Below are 25,290 nucleotides of genomic sequence, written 5' to 3' on the forward strand. Positions count from 1 at the left end.
CTCTCTCTCACTGAATCAATGATTTATGTGTATTTCAGTTTCATCTGCTGAAGAGTCAGTACGCTGTAACAGAGGAAGAAACTTCAATCTGATATTAAAAGAGTTAATTCTGTCCACATGTTTGAATGTTCTGTCAGCATTTATTTGTCCTTTAACATGGTTTGAAAATATTGTAGTTCGTTCTTTCTTTATACACTCACCTAAAGGATTATTAGGAACACCTGTTCAATTTCTCATTAATGCAATTATCTAATCAACCAATCACATGGCAGTTGCTTCAATGCATTTAGGGGTGTGGTCCTGGTCAAGACAATCTCCTGAACTCCAAACTGAATGTCAGAATGGGAAAGAAAGGTGATTTAAGCAATTTTGAGCGTGGCATGGTTGTTGGTGCCAGACAAGCCGGTCTGAGTATTTCACAATCTGCTCAGTTACTGGGATTTTCACGCACAACCATTTCTAGGGTTTACAAAGAATGGTGTGAAAAGGGAAAAACATCCAGTATGCGGCAGTCCTGTGGGCGAAAATGCCTTGTTGATGCTAGAGGTCAGAGGAGAATGGGCCGACTGATTCAAGCTGATAGAAGAGCAACTTTGACTGAAATAACCACTCGTTACAACCGAGGTATGCAGCAAAGCATTTGTGAAGCCACAACACGCACAACCTTGAGGCGGATGGGCTACAACAGCAGAAGACCCCACCGGGTACCACTCATCTCCACTACAAATAGGAAAAAGAGGCTACAATTTGCACGAGCTCACCAAAATTGGACAGTTGAAGACTGGAAAAATGTTGCCTGGTCTGATGAGTCTCGATTTCTGTTGAGACATTCAGATGGTAGAGTCAGAATTTGGCGTAAACAGAATGAGAACATGGATCCATCATGCCTTGTTACCACTGTGCAGGTTGGTGGTGGTGGTGTAATTGTGTGGGGGATGTTTTCTTGGCACACTTGGCATCGTTTAAATGCCACGGCCTACCTGAGCATTGTTTCTGACCATGTCCATCCCTTTATGACCACCATGTACCCATCCTCTGATGGCTACTTCCAGCAGGATAATGCACCATGTCACAAAGCTCGAATCATTTAAAATTGGTTTCTTGAACATGACAATGAGTTCACTGTACTAAAATGGCCCCCACAGTCACCAGATCTCAACCCAATAGAGCATCTTTGGGATGTGGTGGAACGGGAGCTTCGTGCCCTGGATGTGCATCCCACAAATCTCCATCAACTGCAAGATGCTATCCTATCAATATGGGCCAACATTTCTAAAGAATGCTTTCAGCACCTTGTTGAATCAATGCCACGTAGAATTAAGGCAGTTCTGAAGGCGAAAGGGGGTCAAACACAGTATTAGTATGGTGTTCCTAATAATCCTTTAGGTGAGTGTATAAGCTTTATATTTGTCATAACCTTGTGTTGTTATTCTGTTAGTGAAAGCTTGACAATGATACTGTTGCTTGTTCTAGTTCGCTTGTTTGAGTAATTACATAACATAGTTTTATTCTGTATCAAATGTTCTGTATAAATTAATAACTTTTGAAATTAAGAGTTTATTAGAGGTGTTTTTCTTGGTTTTTCACATTTGTAAACCATCATTTAATTAAAAAACAATGTCTTAATGTTTCAGTCATAATTGAATAATAAATAAAATTGTCTGCTAATGAATTGGAAAGGGTTGACACCTTTAAATACCTGGGCATATGGTTTGATCAAAGATTAACATGGGCAGTGCATATACAAAAAATAATTGATAAATGCAAGAAAACTATAAATGTAATGCGGTGTCTATGCGGAGTTAAAGTATATCTGCACTAAGAACAATTTACACAGGATTGATCAGGTCAGTATTAGATTATGGAAGCGTAATATATGGGTCTGCAGCCAAAACGTTGTTGAGTAAGTTGGATGTGATACAAAATCAAGCATTAAGATTGTGCTGTGGTGCTGTCAAAACTACACCAGTGACAGCTATCCAGGTGGAGATGGGAGAAATGCCTCTTCATCTTAGAAGAGATCAGCTGGCCTTGTGTATTGGGCAAACTTGAGGGGTCATAATGGAAATCATATGAGTCAATCAGTTTTGAAGCAATGCCAAGAGCGTGGAAATGCTCAAGTCAGAAGTTTTGTTTGGGTGATCAATGATAAAGTAAATGAAATGGGGTTTAATGATCTGAAAGTAAGTACTACTGTACCTTTCCCAGCTGCTCCACCATGGGATTATAAAGAAATGTCTATTGATTTGGGGTTGTTAGAAGAAAAGTAAGAAATTGGCATGGACAAGTGTAGGGTGCAGAGATATTTAATGGAGAGGTATAGAGAGGATTTAATTATATATACAGATGCATCTAAACAGATTGATAAAATAAATGGGGGTAGCATATATCATCCTAACATTAAAAGTTAAAATAGGTAAAAGAATCAGTATAGAAGTGATCAAAACAAAGTCAATACTGTACCCAGCTAACAACAAATAGGCCTATTTTCTAATGTTTTTCTAATTTTTTTGATTGAACTATTATTTTAATACAGATCTGTAAAAGGGAAATGGTGGTGGAATAATATGAGATGGGAGGGAAAATATTCCAAAGCTTTTATATTCACTCACAAACTTTGGGTTCCTCGAGAAACTTTCTGAAAGCATGGGGGTAGCAAAGAAAGGCAGTAATTGCTTCAGATTCAAGCTCAGCTTTGATCGGCATCAAAACGTTTTAGTCAAAATCAAGACAGGATATTGTAATTGAAATAATACAAGTCACAAATAATCTGTTACAATCAGGAACCGAGATAACTCTTATATGGGTACCAGCTCATATAGGAGTCGTAGGAAACGAGTTGGCAGATAAAAGCAAGCAGCTGGAAATCCCAATGTAGATATTGAGGTTAATTATAGCAAAGCAGAAATTAAGAGTATGGTTAAAAACATTGTTAAGGGTAACTGGCAAACATTATGGGACAATGGGGAGACTGGAAGACAGTTCTATAATATCCAGAATAAAGTGGGAAAGGGCAGAAATATGAACAGAAGCAAGGAGGAGGAGGATGTGTTGTCAAGAATGAGGTATGGACACACAAGATTAAATAAGACTTTGGTAATAATGAAGAAGCATGCTGATGGCAGTTGTGAATTATGTGATTGTCCAGAGTATGTAGAGCATGTTATACTGCAATGTCCTAAATATCAGAAAGAAAGACAAAGATTAAGTTCACAATTGCAAAGAAAACAGTTAAGATTAAACTTAGAAGACTTCCTACAAAGAAGCTCAGGTGAAATATATTTTAAATATATATTTAGATTCCTGAGGAATACAGGACTAATTAAAATAATTTAGATGTTTTTTATTTTATTTTATCAAATATTTTATTTTTTATCATTGGAAAGGTTAGACTCCAGTACCATACCCCAGTCCAGCAGGTGGCGGTAATCCACCATTAAAGTTTGTTGCCAACCGCCATAAAATTGAAAGAAGAAGAAGAAGAAGAAGAAGAAGAAGAAGAGTCACAATTTACCTGGATTGTGGAGTTTACAACCTGTGGACTTACCTTTCCGTAAACAACTTCAGACTTTTGGATTACACTATTCTTGGATTGTATATAGACTGGTGGACAATCAGATTGGGACTTATAAACACACTAAGATTCTTGTGCTGCGTTCCAGTCCACTTTTAGACACGCACTTGCAACTTCCCTAAACACTTCCCCTCGGGGGAATCCCTGCCGCCATTTTGAAGTGAGTTCCACTTCGTGAAGTGGACGAGGGAAGTTTATATGGACAGACCCTCGTTCCCTCGATTGACAGAGGGAGCGAGTCTACTTCATATGTGCACTTCAGGCACCTATATGTCCCACAATACAGTACGATTGAGACGTCACCACAGATCTCGTCTAATCACCACCACAACAGACAACTCTATGATATATTAATTATATTTTTATTTATTTAAAACAACCCAAAAACGCATATAAACATTTGTATGCTGCATTACACAAATTCTTAAAGAAAAAAAAAATGTAAATAATAAATCAACTCCATAGCTGATTCCAAAGTGATCAAGGGCTTAGGACGTTCCAATTCGGCCCATTGCAGTTTCCAGTGGGTTTGGTTGCAATATTGGCAATTTAGTGAATCATTATGGATTGAAAGCATTGATGTATGGTCCAGCATTAGCTTTAAGCTGTGTTCCTCCATGGCTGCTCCCTGAACCAGAGGTAAACATTGATTTATTAGCAGAAAAAAAAAGTAAGCATCTCAGCAAACAAAGTTATACTGAAGCCTGCTTAAAGGTGCTGTATGTAGCTTTTCTACCAAAACAAATCATTTTTTTATTGCCTGTGTGTGAAGGGGTTCTAATCTCACATTAAAATTATCCACTTTGCGGGTTTTGCTATTACCTCTGAAAGCAAGTATTCTTATTTTTATGTGAAGGTCCCGGGTCGGATTTACCGCCAGTGACGTCACCTGCATGCGCGCTCCCGAGCCTCTCGCCTCGTCTAGCCTACTGACTTTGCACTCAACAGCGACGACACTGCAACTTATGACATGGACTTATGACTTATGCAACTTATGACATGTCTGATATAACACTAAGAAATGACCTGCTCCCAGCACAACACGTCACAGACTCCAACACAATCTCCACATGTTGATAAAAAACAAAAACAAAAAGGTTTTTTCTGCTGAAGCTCGTATTAAAGGCCAGACGTGAATCGGATGAACTTCGGGTAAAAAACACGGATCAACATCGGCAGGGCATTTAATTAATGGAGAAACCTCATCTACAAACCTAGAATGTACATTTCCTGAAGAAAATGTGAAGTTAGTGCTTGCAGTGGCAAAATTCGGCACAGTTGATAGGGTTCCATACTTATCATGGTACGAGCATGGAGCATTAGTTCAACGTCAAGCTGATAAAAGTAGCCTATTATTTTAACGTTGCAGTGGGAGTTTACCTGAGTTTCCAGCATGTTGTGGGATGCTTTGTGTTTTGTGTCCACAGGTTGCGTCTCAGTCTGGCCGGTACCCACAGTGCTCGCTCATAAATTCGAGCACGCGTAAGAGCATGCGCTTGTAAACTTATTGGTTTCAATCTGAAACATCACCGCTAGAGGCCGCTAAAAACTACATACAGCACCTTTAAGTTATGTAAATACTTAATATTATGGATATCTGAACATATTTACAGATGGTTCTAAAGAACCCAAAGGCCAATGTGGTATTGGTATTTATATTCCAGAACTTGACAAAAAGATATGGATAAAGAGTGAGTGACTTTTATCAGTATACTAAATAGAGATGAGTGCAATAATAACCGCCCTTAGTTGGGTTGAAGAGTCTAAGCCTCTTAGAACAGTTATATGTCCTGACTCTATGGCAGTACAAAGTTTTATAACAGATAATGCAATGCGTGAAGAGCTGTGTTGGAGGGAAAAGAATCACTGGGTCTTAATAGGCATGAAGAAGTTGTTCTAACCAGATTGAGGTTGGGCCACACAGGCCTTAATTCCACATTATCCTAAATAGACAAAAGCAATGGCATATGCTCTGAATGCAAAGTCTTGGAGGATGTTATCCATGTATTATTTAAATGTAAGAAATTTGACCGAATTAGACAGAAATGGAAAGACTTTGATGCAGAAAATGACATTCATAATATTTTACAGGAGCAAGGAATGCAGGGACAAATAATCAGGTATTTTATAAAGTATCCTAATGATACTGGTTTAATTAGAAGATTTTTTTTATTTTTTATTTTTTAAATGATTTAATGTGTCATTTGCCAACGTAAATTTTACACACTCCTGTGGAATAGTCCAGTAGATGGCGGTATATATCGTGAAGATATGCCATTCTTCTTCTTCTTCTTCTTCTTCTTCTGCTTCTTTTTCTTTTTCTTCTTCTTCTTCATCATATGCCATTCTTCTTCTTCATCAGAAGAAGAAGAGAACCTGTATAGCTGATCAACAGTTTGCTCTCGCCTGATTTCTCTCATCTCAGAAGCTCAGGGACATATTTCTGAGACCTTCAAGCTAGCGGCTAATTCAGGAAAGCAGCAAGTCTAAAGTTTGCACCCTTGGTGAGCGGAGCGATTGTGTATTATTTGGCTCCATGTATAAGAGACAGAAAGGCTTTAACAATGTAAAATGTCTATATTGACTGTTACTGGCGATTGTTTTGTTGTGTATCTTGTACCAGGAAAGCTGCATATGTTAAGTGAGAAAATTATTGTTGTATGTGTTGTTATTTTTAATGTGCATTGCACATATCCACAAATGCATGATGATGCACTGTAAAAGAGGTGAGGATTTATTTGTAAATTTGTGTCATGCCAAAGGTTCATTAACAAGATATTTGTGTGTTTACTTCTAGTTTTCACGGTGCTATAAAAGAATAAAACAAATTTGCACCCGTTAGAGACTTTCTGCCATTATTAAGGAGCCAAGCGCTGCTACATTACGTATGTTTATACCTACCTACATTTTTTTTTAATTATAATTATTACTATTCTTTTTTATTTTTATGGAAAAAAAAAACACATATATAGGCTATACCCCCATAAGGGAAACTGCTAGTATCTGAGATATGTGGTGACAAATAAACGGGTTATTCCCAAATATCTACTGACCAAGTCTCTTTCCGGACACTTAAAGATGATTGTGCTTTCACAGCCAAACTATTTCTTCAGGCCTAATAATAGAGTTGAGCTCATAGTCGTGGTTTGACTTCTGCTCTGTTTCTGCTCTGTGGTTTTAACCAGAGTAGAGGAAACATTTATGCATGATCTGCATCTTTCGTTTCATAAACCTCAAAATATCATCACAAGATCAAAGATTCACATAATGTCTGTGTAATGTTTATTGACTTCCCTTTTTTTAGAAACCCAGAACCATGTTAATTTCTTCTCTAAAAGGTTGGCAGAGAGAAAGTGTTGTTTAGAAGTGATGAAAGATGTCTTCTAAACTGCCCTTCCCACTACTATCCTTACAAATACACATACACATGCATACACACATTACTTTACTGACTGACCCCTAACTGACCCCTGACCCCTAACTGTCTCTCAAGCCTGATTCAGGGATCCTCTCTTCCTGACTCTCCTCAAGCTCACTGTCAGAGGGATTGACCCAATAATGTTCATTCTGCCCATACAATATTCTTGTGTCCTGTAAGTATCAGTAAAAATATTGACTGTTGTGTTCTGTCAACAAGTCCTGTCAGAAAGATGGTAATTACGAGTTGAACACACATGAAATGCACCACAAAGTCATAATTATGAGTGGGAAGCAATGGCGGAAACATTGTTTTCTATCATAAATGTATTTCTGAATATCCCAACCTCGGTTGGAGGCGTCTGTGAAAACCACTTTCCATGTGGAAATCACCCCCACGGTTGCGCCCTCGAGGTACCAGTCTCGAGCCTGCCAGGGAATCAGGGTCCGCAAACAACCGTGATTCACCATGACTCGCAGGCTGCCTGACCGCCATGCACGGGCTGACACACGGCGCTTGAGCCAGTGCTGCAGTGGGAGCATACGCAGTAATCCCATACGGAGTACTGACGAAGCGGCTGCCATGACACCGAGAAGTTTCTGAAACTTTTTCAGGCGTGAGCACTCGCCTGCCAGCTGTTGAAAAGAGAGCGTGCGCTCTGGTGTGAGCCACGCTTTCATATTCATAAGTCGATAACTGTGCCCAGAAAGATCTCACTCTGGCTGGGAATCAGTTTGCTCTTGGATAAGTTGATTTTGAGACCCAGGCATTGCAGATGGCTGAGAATCAAAGCTCTGTGTCGTAATAGTTCGGCTCTCGACTGTGCCAGAATCAGCCAGTCGTCGAGATAGTTCAGCACACACACTCCCTGATGCCTCAGTGGAGAAAGCGCCGCGTCCATGCACTTTTTAAACATACAGGGTGCTTGAAACGGCAGAACTGAAAAGTCCCATGCTCTTTCTTTGCAATCTTCTGTTTAGGGTGAGGTTTATGGCTTTATTGCGGGGTGAGTTTGGTCTTAGCAGGAAAATCAGTTCTTACATATGTGTGACTATGAACGAACACAATAACAGTGAGAACAATCTCCATCAGAACTGATCTGGAAAATATGATTTTCAAGTAGATGAACAGAGCTGTGACAACTTGAATAAATTAGTAACTAAATATCTTAGACTGGATCTCTCTTTTCTTTATCTGTGTATTTCTGTGTAAGTTTATCTCCTCCTCCCTCATCTCTTCTTTTAAACACAGGAAGTGTGTGTTTTAACACTCAGCGCTGTTAACACTGTCTATTAATGTGACAGTATGGGCTCCTGTGCACTGCCTCTCATCTGTGAGTATAAGATCATATTCTTTACTATCTTCTGTTTTCTGTTTCTAATGCAATGTATTAAGCTGAAGATGGGATATAATAATGATTGTTGTGTAGAAGAGTCTATGAATCCACAGTCTCACTGCTTATTGTATTATTTATTGATCAGATCTTATGTGATGATGTTACGTGTTGATCAGATAAAGAGGTTTATGATGCATTTATCTGTGTGATAATGCGTGTGAAAGATGGAGGCAATGTGTGTTTGTATTTTTCTTAGTTTTGTTGTTAGTGAACGAACACCATCGCACACCTGTAAGTAATAGGTGCGTAGGAAAATAAGACCAGGTAGGTCGTTTCAACAACTCCCACACACTATCTTAACTTGACTCCTGATGAAGGTCGTGTGACCGAAACGTTGTGCGATAATAAAAATTTATTTTAAATTGCAAGTTAAGATAGTGTGCGGGAGTTCCTTATATCTTAGTTTTGTTGTAATATCTTTCTTCATATTTCAAGTAGTTGAGATAAATCAGATGTATTTGTGTTGATGTGAGTTAGTGTTGAATGATGCTGTATCTTTAAATAATCTCTCCATCAGAGACTCAGAGAGTTTGAGTACAGTGACCGAACACACACTCATCTTCTCTATCACTTCTCTTTCTCTCTGACTCTGCTATTGAGAAATAACTGCAAAAATATCTGGACACATACATTTCTCTGTCATCGAACACACAGTTTATCAAAGTAGAGCTTTTCTCAGAACTAACTTCTCTTTTCTGAGACACATTTCAGTTATTTTTAACCAGTTCGCCTGAACTTCATATTTAGTTGTTGTGTGATGTCACTTCACACTTGTGCCAGAATAAACACAGGTTTCCAGAATAAGTTCATGACGTCGACATATGAACATGTTCCACCAATGCTTGACAATCAGAAAGTGTCTCAGACTTGTGTTGTCCTTTTAAACATATTTATTTATTCATATTTTGCAAAGCTAATGCATTTTATTTGGACAATAGTCTGGATTGAAAACTACTTGAGCTAGCGATGACTCTCCTCTTCCTGATTCGCGTCAGCTATGACATCAGTGCGATATTATTAGTTTGTAAAGCTGTCAATCATCTCATGTGAACCACGTGACCATCCTGGGCTTTTGGGAAACACTGATCAACATTTTTCTGACATATTATAGACCAAACAACTAATCGATTAATCGAGAAAATATTCAACAGATTAATCGACTATGAAAATAATCCCAAATCACTAATCATTATGTACAAGTGCATTACATTGGAAGCCCTGGATAAAATCCTCCCTTCTCTATCTCTATCTCTATCTCAAGAACTATGAAGGCAGAGTTACAGAAATACACTGACATCACATTTATTGATGAGTAGTTTTGTTGGTTTCTTTCTTTTGTGAAAAATCACTTCTCAGAGATCTTTGATGCCAGAAATATTAGACTTTATTTTGCAACAAAGCCGAGCGTCTCCTGCAGAAAACCACTCCAGATTTTTGCTCAGCTCACACATATATACCATACATCCTTTTCCAAAGATGGTAACACACTCTATAGATATTTTGGGTAAAAGGTCTTTGTACCGTGTGATATACTAGAATATAATAGACATACTAGAATATAATTTTCTGCTTTCTTCAGGCTTCAGAAAGTCAAACAAAAGTCACACACGGAGATAATAATGTACAAATATATAGCTAAATTACTTATTTTCTAAGTAATAAAGTCTTCTACATCAGCCTATAATGTCATATGATGTTGTGTGTTGTGAAGCTCAGTGTTCAAACTGCTTAATTGTTGTTGAGCATCAGTGAATCAAACAGTGAATCAAACAGTGAATCAAACAGTGAATCGAACAGTGAATCACTGAATCGACTCTCGTATCAGTTCACGAGTCCTGTGACGTCAGTGTGTTTGATGATGTTAAATGCTGGACAATAATCCATCAGTTCTCCTGAATGAGCATCACAACAGAAAAACACTTTCAGTTCATGTAGAATAAACTCTAGACATGTTTCAGTGTGTGATTTACATTGTGTTGAATGAATGGAAATGATTCATATCTGTGTTTCTTCTGCTTTTAGTGCTGATGTCCCTCGTTCACTCTGGACTCAGTCAAGGTACTGTGCTTTACTGCAGTACATTTTAGTTTTTAACTAATGTGAATTGTGTTATAGTAGTTTACTATATATGGTTTACTAGTATAACCATATTATCTTCATGTTTACATCAGGATCCCACATTTGTCTCTTTGCTGATGTTTTATGTCCATGTTTTGCATATGTCACAGAATCATCTGACTGTAGTTCCTTAAAACATTACAGAAATCTGCTATTTATTCAATCAATCTAACAGTCTTGCATTCGTAAAGTAGTTCAGACAGACATTAATTTCAAAAGATCATAATCCACTGTATAAAACAGAAATGAGTTCTGCACAGTGAGTTTTTCCTCATTTTTATTAATTATTGACTGTGTGTCATTAAGATCTTCAATGCTTAGCTTTATTCATTCAGTGTGGTTTGGTTGGAAGGGCTGGAAGAGAAAAGGGCTTGAGAACAGACAGACAGAAGTTAGTAAGTTCAGTTCAGATCTTTAAAGGTCCCGTTCTTCGTGATCCCATGTTTCAAACTTTAGTATGTGTAATGTTGCTGTTAGAGCATAAATAATATCTGTAAAATTATAAAGCCGAGATATTTTATTTAACATAAGTCGCCTACAGTGAACAGCTCGTTTGGACTACATCCCTCTACTTCCTTCTTTAATGATGTCACTAGAACCTTTTTTTACTAAGCTCCGCCCACAGGAATGCTCCCTCAACTCTACTGGCTACTTGCGCACTTCTTATAACTTACTGTGTTTACTCAGCTCTTACGGTGATTTTCTGAAGTAAAACTGACGCTTCATCTTTTGTGTGATGTACAATAAACTTTATTAAACTCATCAGTATATGTTTGATCATCATTCGGACCTGGTCCGAAACAGCAGACTTGTAGGCTATTAATAAATAATGGATACATACAAGCAGATGACAAATACGTTATAGCCTAATAACCGTAATTAAACTACTAAACAATACCTGTTTCATCTCTATACAGCACTCTGACTCTAGGCATTATTGTCCGACTCGAAATGAACACCGTTACTGAGAGTTTCTGATATTATAATCATTCCGTGAGATGAAATTGTCCTGAGAGACTGAGCGCGAGCTCATGAAGCTCCACCCCCTGTGTCGTGCAGCAGCAGCTTATTTGCATTTGGGCAAACACTAAAACAGCGCGTTTTTCTGTGCCCCAAAAAATGACAATTTAAACATGCTATAAAAAATTATCTGTTTGGTATTTTGAGCTGAAACTTAACATACACACTCTGGGGACATCAGAGACGTATTTTACATCTTGTGAAAAGGGGCATAATACAGGACCTTTAAACACACAGATTGTAAACAGCATCATCTACTGGTCAGAACTGGAAGATCAATAATACAAAGGACATGCGGACTGGATAAATACATCTGTTTCATTTAGTTTTTACCAATGGTGGACGAAGTACACATACCATGTACTTGAGTTAAAGTAAAGATACTCAAGGTAAAATATTACTCAAGTAAAAGTAGAAGTGCTGCCTTTAAACATTCACTTGAGTAAAAGTACAAAAGTATTTGCTTTCAAATGTACTTAAGTATCCAAGTACTATATGATTTTTTTTATGGCTATAATGTCCTATTATAATTTTTATTACAAGACTCTTGCTTATCTCAGTCTACGTGAAGACTCTAATGTCACTCTTGGCACATCAATCTAATAATAAAATGACATTAATTAGTCTATATATATTTTATTATATATATTTTTATATATTTTATATTTTTTTAATTGAATTGAATTCAATTGAATTGAATACATTTTTTGTGTGATTAATTTTGGAGGGAAGGGGACTGTCCCCATAAGGTATAATACATTTACAGTATTTACTGTATACATTTTTCACGAGTGTCTATGGTCATAATTATAAACATCATAATGTTATGATACATTCACATAAACCTGCACAATGCCATTGATACACACACACATATATATTCTACGTTATGGGAGCAGCCAATTTCCCTCCAAAATGAAACACCAAAACGTATTAATGCAGTGTTTCTGCTGCTCCCCAGAAAAAAAAATGCTAGCAAGTCATTTTAGTGTCAACGTAATAAGCAATGTTCATTATGCATCAATATTTACTGATAATTGCTGCAATAATAGCTGCTGCTCTCTGCTTCGCTTAAAATCATTGGCAACGCGATTTGTTTGGAACTATTAGGCTTGTTTGAGATGAGCAAAATCTGCGCAGAACCGATCACTGGTGATCAGCGCGAGATGCATGCCGGTTAGAAATGTGTCCGAGTGCGTTCCGACTTGCTCTGATGTCATGCTGACGTATGTCAAAAATCTCTCGCGAGCGCAAGGCGCACGTGTCGGATTCTGCAGTCGAGCGCAGTTGCTCTCCACTGACTGCGCTGATCAAAAGCATGATGGGAAACGACTTGCTGACGACACAGCTTAATGCTCATTGGTTTAAACAACCGTGATGTATTGTTCTCTTTTAAAATGTTTGATTTTAAAACTCTAATATCATGTTTTATGTGTATATGTTATGTGTGAATATTCCCAAACTATCAGACAGTGCGATCTCTTTGGGTTATGCAATTTAATTTTTATAAAAAATAAAAAATAAAATAAAAACACATATGTCTGTATTAAAGAAAAAAATATTGATAAACATGTATTTGGAATGGAATTAAATAACAAGTACTTTGGGTGTCTTGTTTATTTTATTTATTTTCATATAAAAGCAACAGAACTTGAATTACATCCAGTTTATTAGCAACACTGTGCACGAGCGTGAATCCCGCGATATCCATCTTTGATCTCGCAGGTGTCAGATCCACTACGAGAAGAGAGATCTGTCCGGCTTGCCTGCGCTTTTTTCACTCCTCCTTTCACTGCAGCCGCCTACTCTCGCATACATTTCAGGCGAGGCAAGGCGCATCTCAAACAAGCCTAATGAGAGCTACACGAATCATGTGACCGCGCGGCGGCGAGATCACAGCAGAGCCATAGAGAGAAAAGGCTTGTTTGAGATGCGCCTTGCCTCGCCTGAAATGTAGTCGAGAGTAGGCGGCTGCAGTGAGAGGAGGAGTGAAAAAAGCGCAGGCAAGCCGGACAGTTCTCTCTTCTCGCAGTGGATCTGACACCTGCGAGATCAAAGGCGGATATCGCGGGATTCACCGGATTCACGCTCGTGCACAGTGTTGCTAATAAACTGGATGGAATTTAAGTTATGTTGCTTTTATATGAAAATAAATATAATAAACAAGACACCCAAAGTAGCCTACTTATTTAATTCCATTCCAAATACATGTTTATCAGTCTTTTTTTCTTTAATACAGACATGTATTAATGGCCGTCATGGGCAGTCATGGCCTAGTGGTTAGGGAGTTGAACTGGTAACCCAAAGGTTGCTGGTTCGATTCCAGAACCGGTGGGAAATGACTGAGGTGCCTTTGAGCCAGGCACCTAACCCCTAATCGCTCCCCGGGCGCCACACAAAGGCTGCCCGCTGCTCTGGGTGTGTGTATCCACGTTTGCAGTGTGTGTGTGTTAACTACTCACTACTCTGCTCCTAATGTGTGTGCATTAACTTGGATGGGTTAAATGCAGAGGTTAAATTCCAAGTATGGGTTACCATACTTGGCCGTCACGTGTCACTTTCACTTTCACATGTGTTTTTTTTTCTTGTTTTTTTTATAAAAAATACATTGCATAAACAGAGATCGCACTGTTAGATAGTTTGGGAATATTCACACATAATGTATACACATAAAACATGATATCAGAGTTTTAAAATCAAACATTTTAAAAGAGAACAATACATCACAGTTGTTTAAACCAATGAGCATTAAGCTGTGTCGTCAGCAAGTCGTTTCCCATCATGCTTTTGATCAGCGCAGTCGGTGGAGAGCAACTGTGCTCGACTGCAGAATCCGATAGGTGTGCCTTGCGCTCGCGAGAGATTTTTGACATACGTCAGCATGACATCAGAGCAAGGCGGACCGCACTCGGACACATTTCTAACCGGCATGCATCTCGCGCTGATCACCGGTGATCGATTCTGCGCAGATTTAGCTCATCTCAAACAAGCCTAAAGAGTTGCGACACTCCCATAGACCTCCGTTGTAAAAAATGCCGGCGCTTTTAACCGCCTACTTCCGGGATTTGAAGATCGGATTAGTTCCAAACACAATCATTTGGGCGTTGGACCCCATTCACTTACATTGCTGCGCGTCGAGTTGTTCCAGAGTTAAGTTGCTGAAATATCGACCTCTTTTGAATTGTCAACTGTCTATATTGTATCAGAGGCCCTTTGCGATGCTTATACTGGTCTTCATTTGTACATGCACAGCGTAATTATTTATATTTTATGTTGGTTGTTTCAACCAATTTTCAAGCACTGCCTGCTAGCTAGTTAGCTAGCACGACTTCGTCAGCTGTGACAGTAAGAGTTCGGTAATGAATCGCTGCCACCTTTATAGCAACTTTTATTTAATTAAATTTTGGGGGATATACTAACTTTTCATTATGTTTTATTGTCTTGAGTGAAGCGGCTTGTGAGAACAATGCTGGACCTCTAGGATTGTTATGGCCATCACCAGTCCTGTCTATTTCATGGATCACCTGCCCCTGTTTTTTGTTTTTCTTGTTCACACACACACTCACACATTTTTGTTGTCTGTCATTGTTTAATAAAAAATATTTTATTTGAAAACCTTAATTTGTATCAGCCATGCTTAAATTCGTTTTTAATCTGTTATAGTTTTGATGATGTGTATGGCTTAATCTTAAAATAATATTCTTAGTCTTAACATGATCATGTTTCACGTTGTGGTCCTGGGGGTGGCCACTTTCATCAGAAGAAGTGAGCTAGCTTCTAAGTGATTTCTGAACGGACCGCCACGGCAGACCTCTTTGCGTGATCACGAAGGTAGGCTAATGGCTGAATCAAAATTTATAAGCAAAATCACGGGAATCAATCGCCTAATACAGCCCAGTTGTGCTAAAATAAATATCATGAGACGTCTATCATCAGATGAATGAAATGGAAAAGTTAAGTTAGAGCCGCTAAAGCCAGTGCTACTACCCATGCGAACATGAACACTAAGCTTTTCCCTCCAAAAATATAGCCTAAAACTTATCTCCAAATGCAAAACTGACATTAACAAAATGCAATAACAGCTGAAAAAGTACTTGGGTGTGTGTTTTATTTTATATTTACCGTTCAATAATGCAATCGCTGCTGTCTGTCCCATAGAAAAACATGACAGCCAGCGTATGTTTTGGAACTATTGGGGCTTACATGAACCACGTGACAGCCATAGCGGCGACATCAAAGAGTGTCGCAACTCTTTCTCTCTATGGCTCTGGATCACAGTAGGCTTGTTCAACTTGAACCGGCGCTGCACACTGCACAGACCAATCGGTGAATGACATTAAAATACCGCGAGAGCGATTAGAGAGTAGACGGCTCTGTATGCTTTTCAATCGCTCTCGCGATTTCGCTCTATACTTTGATGTCATAAACTGATCGGTTTGTGCAGCGCCGGTTCAAGTCGAACAAGCCTAGTGTGTCGCAACATCTTATATACTGTCTATGGTCGCAACCTCATTTAACGGCTCTGGTTCGCGCTTAGTAGATACTGCCAAGGCAAGTTCAAAACAAAGCGTGCGCGTTGTACCAACACATTCTCACCCCAAAGCGTCACTTTCAACCATGCTTCAATATCCGACGCACAAAGCACCCTTTAGCGTCCATATGTGACGCTTCGGTTATGGGTAGGTTTAGGTATGTGGTAGGGTTATGCGTCTCATATGGACGCTAAAGGGTGCTTTGTGCGTCGGATATTGACGAATGTCAGAAAGTGACGACTGTGATTGGTGGCTCATTTGACCAGTTAAGTTTTTATCCAATCATAAATAAAAAGGAACGACTGATTTTGAAAATGTAGTACAGTAAAAAGTAAGGTTTTTGACTTTGAAATGTAGTGGAGTTAAAGTCAAAGTCTTCCCAAATTTAAATACTTCAGTAAAGTACAGATAGCCTACGCAAAAAAGCTACTTAAGTACAGTAACGAATTACATTTACTTCGTTACAGTCCACCACTGGTTTTAACCAATACATCCATTTTTGATGTAATTATTACAATTTATAAGCAAACTAGATTTTTAATTTAAGTGTTTTTCTCCTGATGAAGTTTTGAGTTCATGACAGTGATCTTGATACTGCAATGCTTTTCAATATCTACTTCTATATTTCTCAGTGAAACCTGTAGTGACGGTGAAGCCAGATCAGCGTGTGTTTAGAGGAGAGATAGTCATTTCACATGTGACATACAGGGAGGAGGAGACATTCAGAGATACAGCTGGATTAGAGATGGAGAAACTGACTATACAACACCAACAGCAGAGTTCATTTTCAGAGCTGGTGTGTCTCTCAGTGGTAAATACAGTTGTAGAGGAGAGAGATCAGACTCACACACAGACTTCAGTGATGCTGTTACACTGACTGTATCAGGTGAGTCTTCATATTCACATCTGTTTAATGATCATTTAAATTCATATTTCAACACTTATAATATTCAGCCACATCTGTTGTCATAAGAGGACTGAAGAAATTCACTTTTAGTCATTATTCAGTAACTGCACACGTGTGTGTGTGTGTGTGTGTGTGTGTGTGGTGTGTGTTTTGTGGAGGTTTTGGTTTATTATAAAATCATGTAAATTGTGACTTTCCAGTCTTATGTGCGTCTCTATCTTTAATATTTAGTCACTGTCACTATGGTTACAGGAGATATTCATGAGTGTCATGAGAATAGAAAAGGACTCGAGCGATTGAGTTCAGTTCTGATGAGTTTTGTACTGAAGTCAGAGAGAATGACATGATTTACAGATTATTTGTGTTGAAGTCAAAACCACAAACCCAGACCAGAGGGTTTCCCAGATTACACATTTTTGTTCTAAGAACGTTTTTAAAACATTTTTGTTTTGGTGATGGAAACTTTAAAGTGTCCATTTTTCTTAGTGTTAATCCTCAGTGTTGAATGAACTCGATGTCTAAATGAGTCCAAGAGTGTTAAAGATGAAGAAACTACAGTTTTTGTGCTAATTTACAGAACATTATTAACCCTTGTGTGGTGTTCATATTTTTGTTACTCAGCCAGTGTTCGTGGGTCTGGTGGACCCGCTGCATTTTAGGGTTTTTAATTCAACACAATCAAAAATGTTATGTTAAAATACTCAACAGATGTTTACTTCATCCCAATTACAAGCAATATAAACAGCATATATGGTTAATATTTTCTCTTTACCTTTGTTAGATCACATTTAAGGATTGCAACCTCGTGTGGGAATGGCAGGAGTAGAAACACACAATTCACTCTTGCACTCTTTCACACTTACACACAATCTCTCTCTCAGACGCACACACACACACACTCATGCACACACATACACACACACACACAGACACACACAAAACACCCCCCCCCCCCACACACACACACACACACACACACACACGCACACACACACACACTCACTTGGATATGTGGTGTACGGTCACTCTCCATAGGCATAATGGTTTTTCTAATGTACAAACTGTATAATCTATCCCCCTACACTAACCCTACCCCTAAACCTACCAATCACAGACAACTTTTGGCATTTTCTGAATTTCAAAAAACACCATTTAGTATGTTTTAGTATGAGGACACAGATGTCGTCATAATCCATGTTTATGTTGTAATACCCATGTCATTATACACATTTGTGTCCTCATATACCATATACAAGAACATACACACACTAACAGCAGGCCCTGACAGGAGGAGGACAGAGTAAAGGTACACAGGACCTACAATTTCCACACTCTTATATTAGCCCCGGGTCCAGTGGACCCGAACATCCTGTGTGTAATATAAATGTGTAGGGGGGGGGTGTACAGTGTGTGGTCATTGAAAATGTGTTCTGATATATATTCCTCACAGAAAATGAGCCAAGGCCAATGAGTCTCAGTTTGAAAAAAATATTAATTGTATCATTTTTCTTTTGATAAAAAATGAAAACGGGTCCAACAGACCCGAACACCATACAAGGGTTAAAGACCTGATAACATTGAACAAACATTTTATTGACGTTACTGGAAGAATTTTTGTTCATAACTTTGAGAGATCCTTAACGTCAGCCAAAGTTATGATAACGTTCCCTGTTAGCTGGTTATGGTTATGGTAAAAGTTTATTTATCATAAAGGCTCAACACAAAGTTGGCACACCACAGCTCCAATAATAGAAACACATGTATCTCATGTTCTCAATGTCATTAGACTCGACACTTCACCTGTGGTGAGAACATGAAATACATGTATTTACATTTTTTTTTTTTTTTGTAACTGTGTAACAAACTGTGGTTTGCCAACTTTATCTTCCGTTTTTCAAAAGTATATTTATCATCATATGACCAAGACCAGTGTAATGTATTTCTGTCACAGAATGGCTCCATGAACTAAATCCTTCTGGAAACCGTTGGTCAAATGCTTTGCTCAAGGATTGTTCCTTCTGAACAATCAGTTTTATTCCCTGAAAGAGCAGTTTCAGTCTTTATGTTTGTGTCTTTCTTCTCAGATTTGCCCACATCTACAGTGACTGTGACACCAGACAGATCTGTATTCACTGGAGAAACAGTCAATCTGAAGTGTGTGATAAAGTCTGATCACAGTGACTGGAGATATGAGTGGTATAAAGACATTGTAATGTTACAGACGTCTGATCGTTACACTGTAAACAGAGACACTGTCACTATCAGAGGAGCTACTGAGTCTGATCAGGGTCAGTACTGGTGTAAAGGACAGATATATGGAAGACCAAACTCATCAACATCAAGCTCTGTTGTTTCTCTCTCTGTGAAGGGTGAGTTCAACATCATTGTCCTCATAAACTCTCTCTACATGATCATGATCACACAACCAATCGAGAGACTGCAGGATCACATGACCCACAGGTGGGACGTTTGCCATTATATATTTTAAACAATAATATTTTAGTAAAAACCCAAAGTAATATTGACATTACTGTAAGAATAACGACTCGGGGTAAATATGAATTAGCTCAAGAATATGGGGAATCTTGGGATATTAATATCTCTGACTCATGGTCATAATTCATAAGTCGCATGTACATTTATTTATTTTTTTATTATAGGAAATGCCTCGTTCTGTAACTGGTCTGACCAACCTTTAACTCGGCCAGCGAGTAGATGTAAGGTCAGTACAGTTAAGAAGGGGTATTCACAAACTCCACTAAAGTTTAGGTTCTGGCCAAGAACATTAAACTTTATTGAGTTTATTAATTAAAACTACTGAATGTAGTCTAATATTATAGAGCCTGTAGCTTTATAGATCTTTTGTTTCATTGACTTTATAAAAAGTGGGTTTTCAAACACAGAGCCAGTTAAAAGTATAAATGGGTTTATTAATAAAATGGCACACGCTAGAGATTATAAGCTACAAATATAAACGTACGTAAAATGCAAACGAGAAAACAAACACATTTAACCGAACAAAAACATAAAACATAGCATGACGTGATCGGAATGAATGACATGAAAGAAAGAAAGAAAGAAAGAAAATAGAGGGTAACTTAAACCACAGACCTAAGACCTAGACACCTGGAACAGCTTTTATAGGAATCAATATACTTGCGAGATGTGGTACTCTTTCAGTGTGATGCTGAAAAGGGGACGCGCGTGCGCGTGTCCGGCTGGTTTGCGTCTAGCTTCTTCTTCTGGGTCGTTTCGAAAAACGATGTAAAGGCTCACTTGAATTTAACGTTACCGGAAAAGTTCAGATTCGTCTCCCGGGATGGGAGAGGCTGGAAATCTTAGTTGCAACGAACGGGAGCTACGACTCGAACATGTGTTGGTCCGAGGAGAAGGCCAGGGCCTCCTTCAGATGTTCCTTGGAGAAACGCTGCGCCGAGGAAGAGGGTCCAGAGAAGTTGGATGAGTTGAGTTGGAAGAGAGGAGAGAAGAGAAGAGATGAGGGGGCTTCTGACGTTTTATCAGACCTCTGTTTACGCCCCCCTCTTGGAACGACAGCGAATCAGATTGTCTTTTCTGAAGCGGGAAAATTCTCTTTGTGTGAAGAAAACGCCTACTTTCACCATATGTCTTATGAGAGAAAGAATTCATATTTTTTCTTAAGATTGTACACCTGGAACAATACATCTTACTGTAATACTATGTGCGGGACTGGTTGAATTAAAACAGGGCGGTTAGACAGATACCAAGAATTACAGGTAGATATTGGACACGCATAACATTACGTTCATATGCCTCATTACACACAAATAAAGCTTGATTAAACACACAATAAAATTGTCAGTGTTTCCGTTATGGCAAATGACGACACTTTGAGAAACATAGGAATACATATCAAACATTTAGTGGCTTGTTATGTGGAAGAATATCTGTTTCCAAAGTTCCAGAGTGTGTGTGTGTGTGTGTGTGTGTGTGTGTGTGTGTGTGTGTGTGTGTGTGGAATGCCTTTGAGGCTTGGGTCGTAAAGTTTTATGGTCTGAGCTAGGGTTACAACAAGACACGACTGAGGAATTCCCTTCAATGAACATTTAGAATTCAAAACTATACTCTAGCAAACCAAACCTCTATCACACGTGCATATAGGAAGGTACACACATTATAAAGGAAAATAACAGATATTTCTCTTATTCTCAGTTATACACAAAAGGGTGTTTGTGTGTGTGTGCGGAATGCCATGAGGCCATAAAGTTGGGGGATACGAGTCACATGGGCGCTGGTAAATGGGTCCTCGTGGGGCAATTATTAACCAGCAAGGACACAAGACGATGTGTCTTCCCATATGATCACTTAACGCGAGAAGCAGATGTCGTTGTGGCTACATTCCCCCTTTTTGTTAAACGAAATTCGGGATGGAATTCGTTGAACAACAAATAGGCACAACGAGTGTCAGGGCGTTGTCGGTGACCGTGGAGATGCACATCACCGTGCTAGACTTCTCTGAGTGTGAGTCCTGCCTTGGCAGTCAGGAGTCGGGGGTGTTCTTTCTCCATGCGATGTCGGATGCCAGACCTGGTGAGTGTGGCTGCTTTCTCGCGAACCACTGCGGCCTGCATCCTGTTAGAGGCGATAGGGAGAGAGAGAGAGAGAAGGAGAAAAAAAAATTTTTCCAGCGATGGAGGTCCTTAGTTGGTTTAGGACAGTCTTTTTGGTTCGCTGAGGTTGGTATGCCACATGCTTTGATGTCCCATGCATGGCTTTTTGGCACATGTGGCGTCATTGTTACGCCTGGCCCCCCCCCTTGTGCTTTGTGGCTTTACGAGCTGTGGCGCTGTGATGGCAACAGGTGCACAATGCGTATTGAAGTCTTGTGAACGCAACATGTGCGTGGTGGCAGACAGCTGTCTGAGGCACTGGTTGTCAGTGAGCTCGGATGGCCTGTGAGGGTGGTGGAGGGGTAAGTGGTGGCATAGGAAAAGTCTGTTCATCAGAGGCCCGCATTACTTTCTTTGTACACAGCGGAGGTAGCGTTTTAGCGGCTCTGAGGCGTGCAGTGTAGTTGGTAAAGTTCGTTTGTGCTGTGTAATCACTGCAATGGTTAGGGTGGGTGGGTGGGTTGTCTGTATGTGGCGCAGACATTGGTTTGGTTACTCAACTGCAGGTCAGTCAGGACCTTGAAGCAGTAGGTGTCATTGTTCGTTTTCTGTGTCTGTGTCAGACGTGGCTGCACTGTCTTCATCTGTGATGTAAGAAGACTCTGCCTCACCAGTGTTCTGGAGAGAGTGGTTACAGGTTCGACGGTCTGGGCTAGGAGTTCTGGACGGCGGGTGATGCTGTTTCCAGAATCTTTCTGAGCGGTCGGTCCGACGCTTTGGACGGGCACCGTCACAGTCATGCCGCCACCTGCTGTCTGGTTCTGAGCGGTGCTCAGAGACGGAGTGAATTGTGTGTGTCTTTACCGTCTTTTCATCCATGGCCCTTTGCTTGGTGTAAGCCTTGTGGGCTAAGTCTCTGAGTTCTCGAGTAGACATGGTTCGTGGGCAGACGAGCACGCCGAGATGTTTACTCACGGTGCTATGCAGGTTCCGCAGAAACAAAGTTCTAAAGGTTATATCTTCTTCCATATCTGGTGTGTTGGTTGCTCCGAAGAACGTTTGTCGGAGTCGGTCATAATAGGAGTGTGGGTGTTCAAGTCGGGCCTGTTTCACGTCGAGGGCCGTGATAAACCCTTGGTCTGATTCTGGGTCAGAGAATTCGCGGATCAACGCTTGTCGCAGTTGCTTGTAATCTGCTTTGACAGGCTGTGGTTGGCGATCCAGAAAACTACGCACCTCTCTGCTTGAGGTGATTCTTACCAGGTACAATTTGTCCCAAGCTGTCGCGTTGGCGACAGTTTGCAGGTGAAAGTCAATGTCTTGAAGGTACGCATGAACACTGCAGTCTCCGGCAAACGTAGGAATGTTTCTGGCCATCTTGTTGAGGTTTGTTGGACGAGAGCTGTTGCTGGGGGCCCAATCCGTCTGGAGAGGATTCTGACCCTTTACAGCTCTTGGTGTTTGGCTGACAGGCGTGGTGTTGTGCAGTGGGCTTTCGCCCCCCTTTTCAGCTCTGGGTGTGTGGCTGAAAGGCGCAGACTCGCTGGAAGGGGGAAATGGTGTGAGATGTTCTTCCCCTTCCCGGTCGCGGTTGAAACTGTAAGCATGTCTCAGTTCTCTGCGAACCATGTCTAGTTCGTCTTCGAGATCGTGTCTCTGCTGAATGAGCTGATGGATTTTAGTCTCTGCTCTCTCAAGGAGAGCTTCAGCCCGTTGGAGCCTTTCGTTGAGTTCCTTCCGGGTGTTTTCCTCCGACTGCTGTCTTTGATCTGTGTGCAGACGAAGATCGTCCAGGGCTCTTTGAAGTCTTTCAACTTCCTGTTGTAGCGTTGTGTCCGTCTCGTCCTCTTCCTCTGTCAGGAAGATTAGCTGGTCTAGCCGACTCTGTGTGTGGGCTCGGTCCTTCCGGGCTTCTGTGGCCTGGAGCTGTAGTGCGGCTGCCTTCTCTTCCATATCGAGGCTGAGCCTTTCGCTGGCCCAGGCCTTGGTGACGAGGTTGGGTGCGATTTTCCGAAGATTTTGGCCAGCTGCTCGTGGTCGTACTTCTGGGTTAGCTCGACATCTCTGCTTACTGTGGTGAGAGAAGCACAGCACACACAAAAAGAGACACAATGCAAGTTTGTTTTAGGGTTAATGAGCTATACTCATACGGGCTATGCCGTTTATGAGAATTTCGGGGCTAACTGATGCCGACAGTTAGCTGAGCCAATTTCGTGGGTATGGATGAAACCCACAATAGAAATTTGGACAGGCGGTAGCCTGGGGGGGTCGTCTAGCGACGCCCGCTTTGATCGTCACTCTATTATTCAGCTTTTCCTGGGGTCTCTCTTAGGTTCTGTGTCTAAGTGAAATGAAAGGAACAAATCACACAGAGTGGAGAAAGAGACAAGGTTGAAGGTAGGGAAGATCAGAGGGAAACACAACACAAGGAAGTGAATTGGTCTGCAATGAAATGTCGCAAACAATAACACGGGGAGCGTTATTTAAGGAAAATAAATCAAATAAGATAAAATAAAATAAAATAAAGAGGCCTAAGCCTTATTAACACTGCGAGAGTTCCTGATCGGGCCAGGAGATGCGTGGGTTATCGGGACAGGACCTCGAAAGAAGGTGTGTCTTAGAGAGAGAAAGGTGGGTCTAAGCACTTAAAATACCCCGAAGGAATAGCTAGTATTCTGTGGTTCATAATAAGTGGATGGGTTCTATCAAATTTTAGTTTACCTGGGGTGAATAGAGGTCATCCAGGCGGAAACCAGCGGGCGCGGTCAGACCCTCCGACGGTTCCAACACCAGACAGAGCGCAGTGTCAGTAACGCCGGACAGATGATCCCCGCCCACTGGAAACCACCAGGGACGACTTTCGGATCACCACAGTGCACTGACTGAGTCCTGCCAATAGATACACAATGAGGGATTAAAATGTTAGACTTAAAGTAAATTAAGGCTTTCTGGTTTCATCAAATTGAGTAAATATGTATGCAGGAGTCAGAGGCAAAGGCTTTACTAAAATAATGATACAACAAAAAGGAAATTACGATAATTGGTTGTAATTATCAGAATAACCCACCCCCCCCCCCCCCCCCCCTTGGAGAGAATGGAGAAAGAGGGAAGAGAAAAATAATTATCAATGAAATAAAATTTGAATAAACAACACAGGTTTGAGACGCAGGCAGAGGAAAAGGCCCCGGCAGTGGGTTTGTGCCACAAGGGTGAGGGCCGTGTTTCCTCTCAGTGGTCCACCTGGTTGAATAGACACAATTTGAAAAATGCAAACTTGTTTAAATTAAAATTCAAATAAGCATGCAATGAGAGGTCCAAAATAATAATAATAAGGAAGGAAAGAAAATTAGAATGATAACAGTGATGTATCAATACTAAAAATAATCAAAACTGAAATTCAGAATGACTTCCTATAATCCTTACAATAACACTGAGGTTATTCGTATGGATCATAAAAAATAATCAAACGAAAAGGGGAGCAAGGAGACACTTCAATTGCAGACTGGGGGTTAAACAGATATTGATAAGTCGACCCAAGATCGCCACACGGTGGCGTGCTTCTTCCTAGGTGGACCTATCAATGAACTGAGTGAATCGAATCTAAGTTTTTAATTCGAAAAGTTTTCCCTTTTTTTCGAACTTAACTTAAAGTGTGACAGTCAAAAACAGAAAAAGGAATTGTCTAACTCCAAATAATATCAGCATAAGCTAAGCTTGAATGCAGTTAAGTATTTGA

General features: G+C 40.1%; 1 protein-coding gene, 1 long non-coding RNA gene and 1 pseudogene across 3 annotated transcripts in view; 2 read left to right on the forward strand and 1 right to left on the reverse strand.

The window, feature by feature from the left end:
• Positions 1-20,690, reverse strand: part of LOC309492511 (uncharacterized protein) — a 147,553-nt gene extending 126,863 nt beyond the window's left edge. Inside the window, exon 1 of the mRNA XM_082161534.1 lies at positions 20,077-20,690. The gene's annotated coding sequence lies outside the window, so the exon portion shown is untranslated. The remainder of the gene's footprint in view (positions 1-20,076) is intronic.
• The window catches only part of LOC309492435 (leukocyte immunoglobulin-like receptor subfamily A member 3), a 64,905-nt pseudogene that overhangs the window by 14,499 nt on the left and 25,116 nt on the right, over positions 1-25,290 (forward strand). Inside the window, exon 4 of the transcript XR_014211756.1 lies at positions 16,850-16,944. The product of XR_014211756.1 is annotated as a leukocyte immunoglobulin-like receptor subfamily A member 3 (transcript). The remainder of the gene's footprint in view (positions 1-16,849; positions 16,945-25,290) is intronic.
• Positions 8,236-16,834, forward strand: LOC309492577. The gene is made up of 3 exons (XR_014203601.1): positions 8,236-8,325; positions 10,411-10,446; positions 16,691-16,834. It is a non-coding gene; the product is annotated as an uncharacterized lncRNA (long non-coding RNA).

This window comes from Leuciscus leuciscus, assembly GCF_965113295.1.
Source record: "Leuciscus leuciscus genome assembly, chromosome: 2".
NCBI lineage: Eukaryota > Metazoa > Chordata > Actinopteri > Cypriniformes > Leuciscidae > Leuciscus > Leuciscus leuciscus.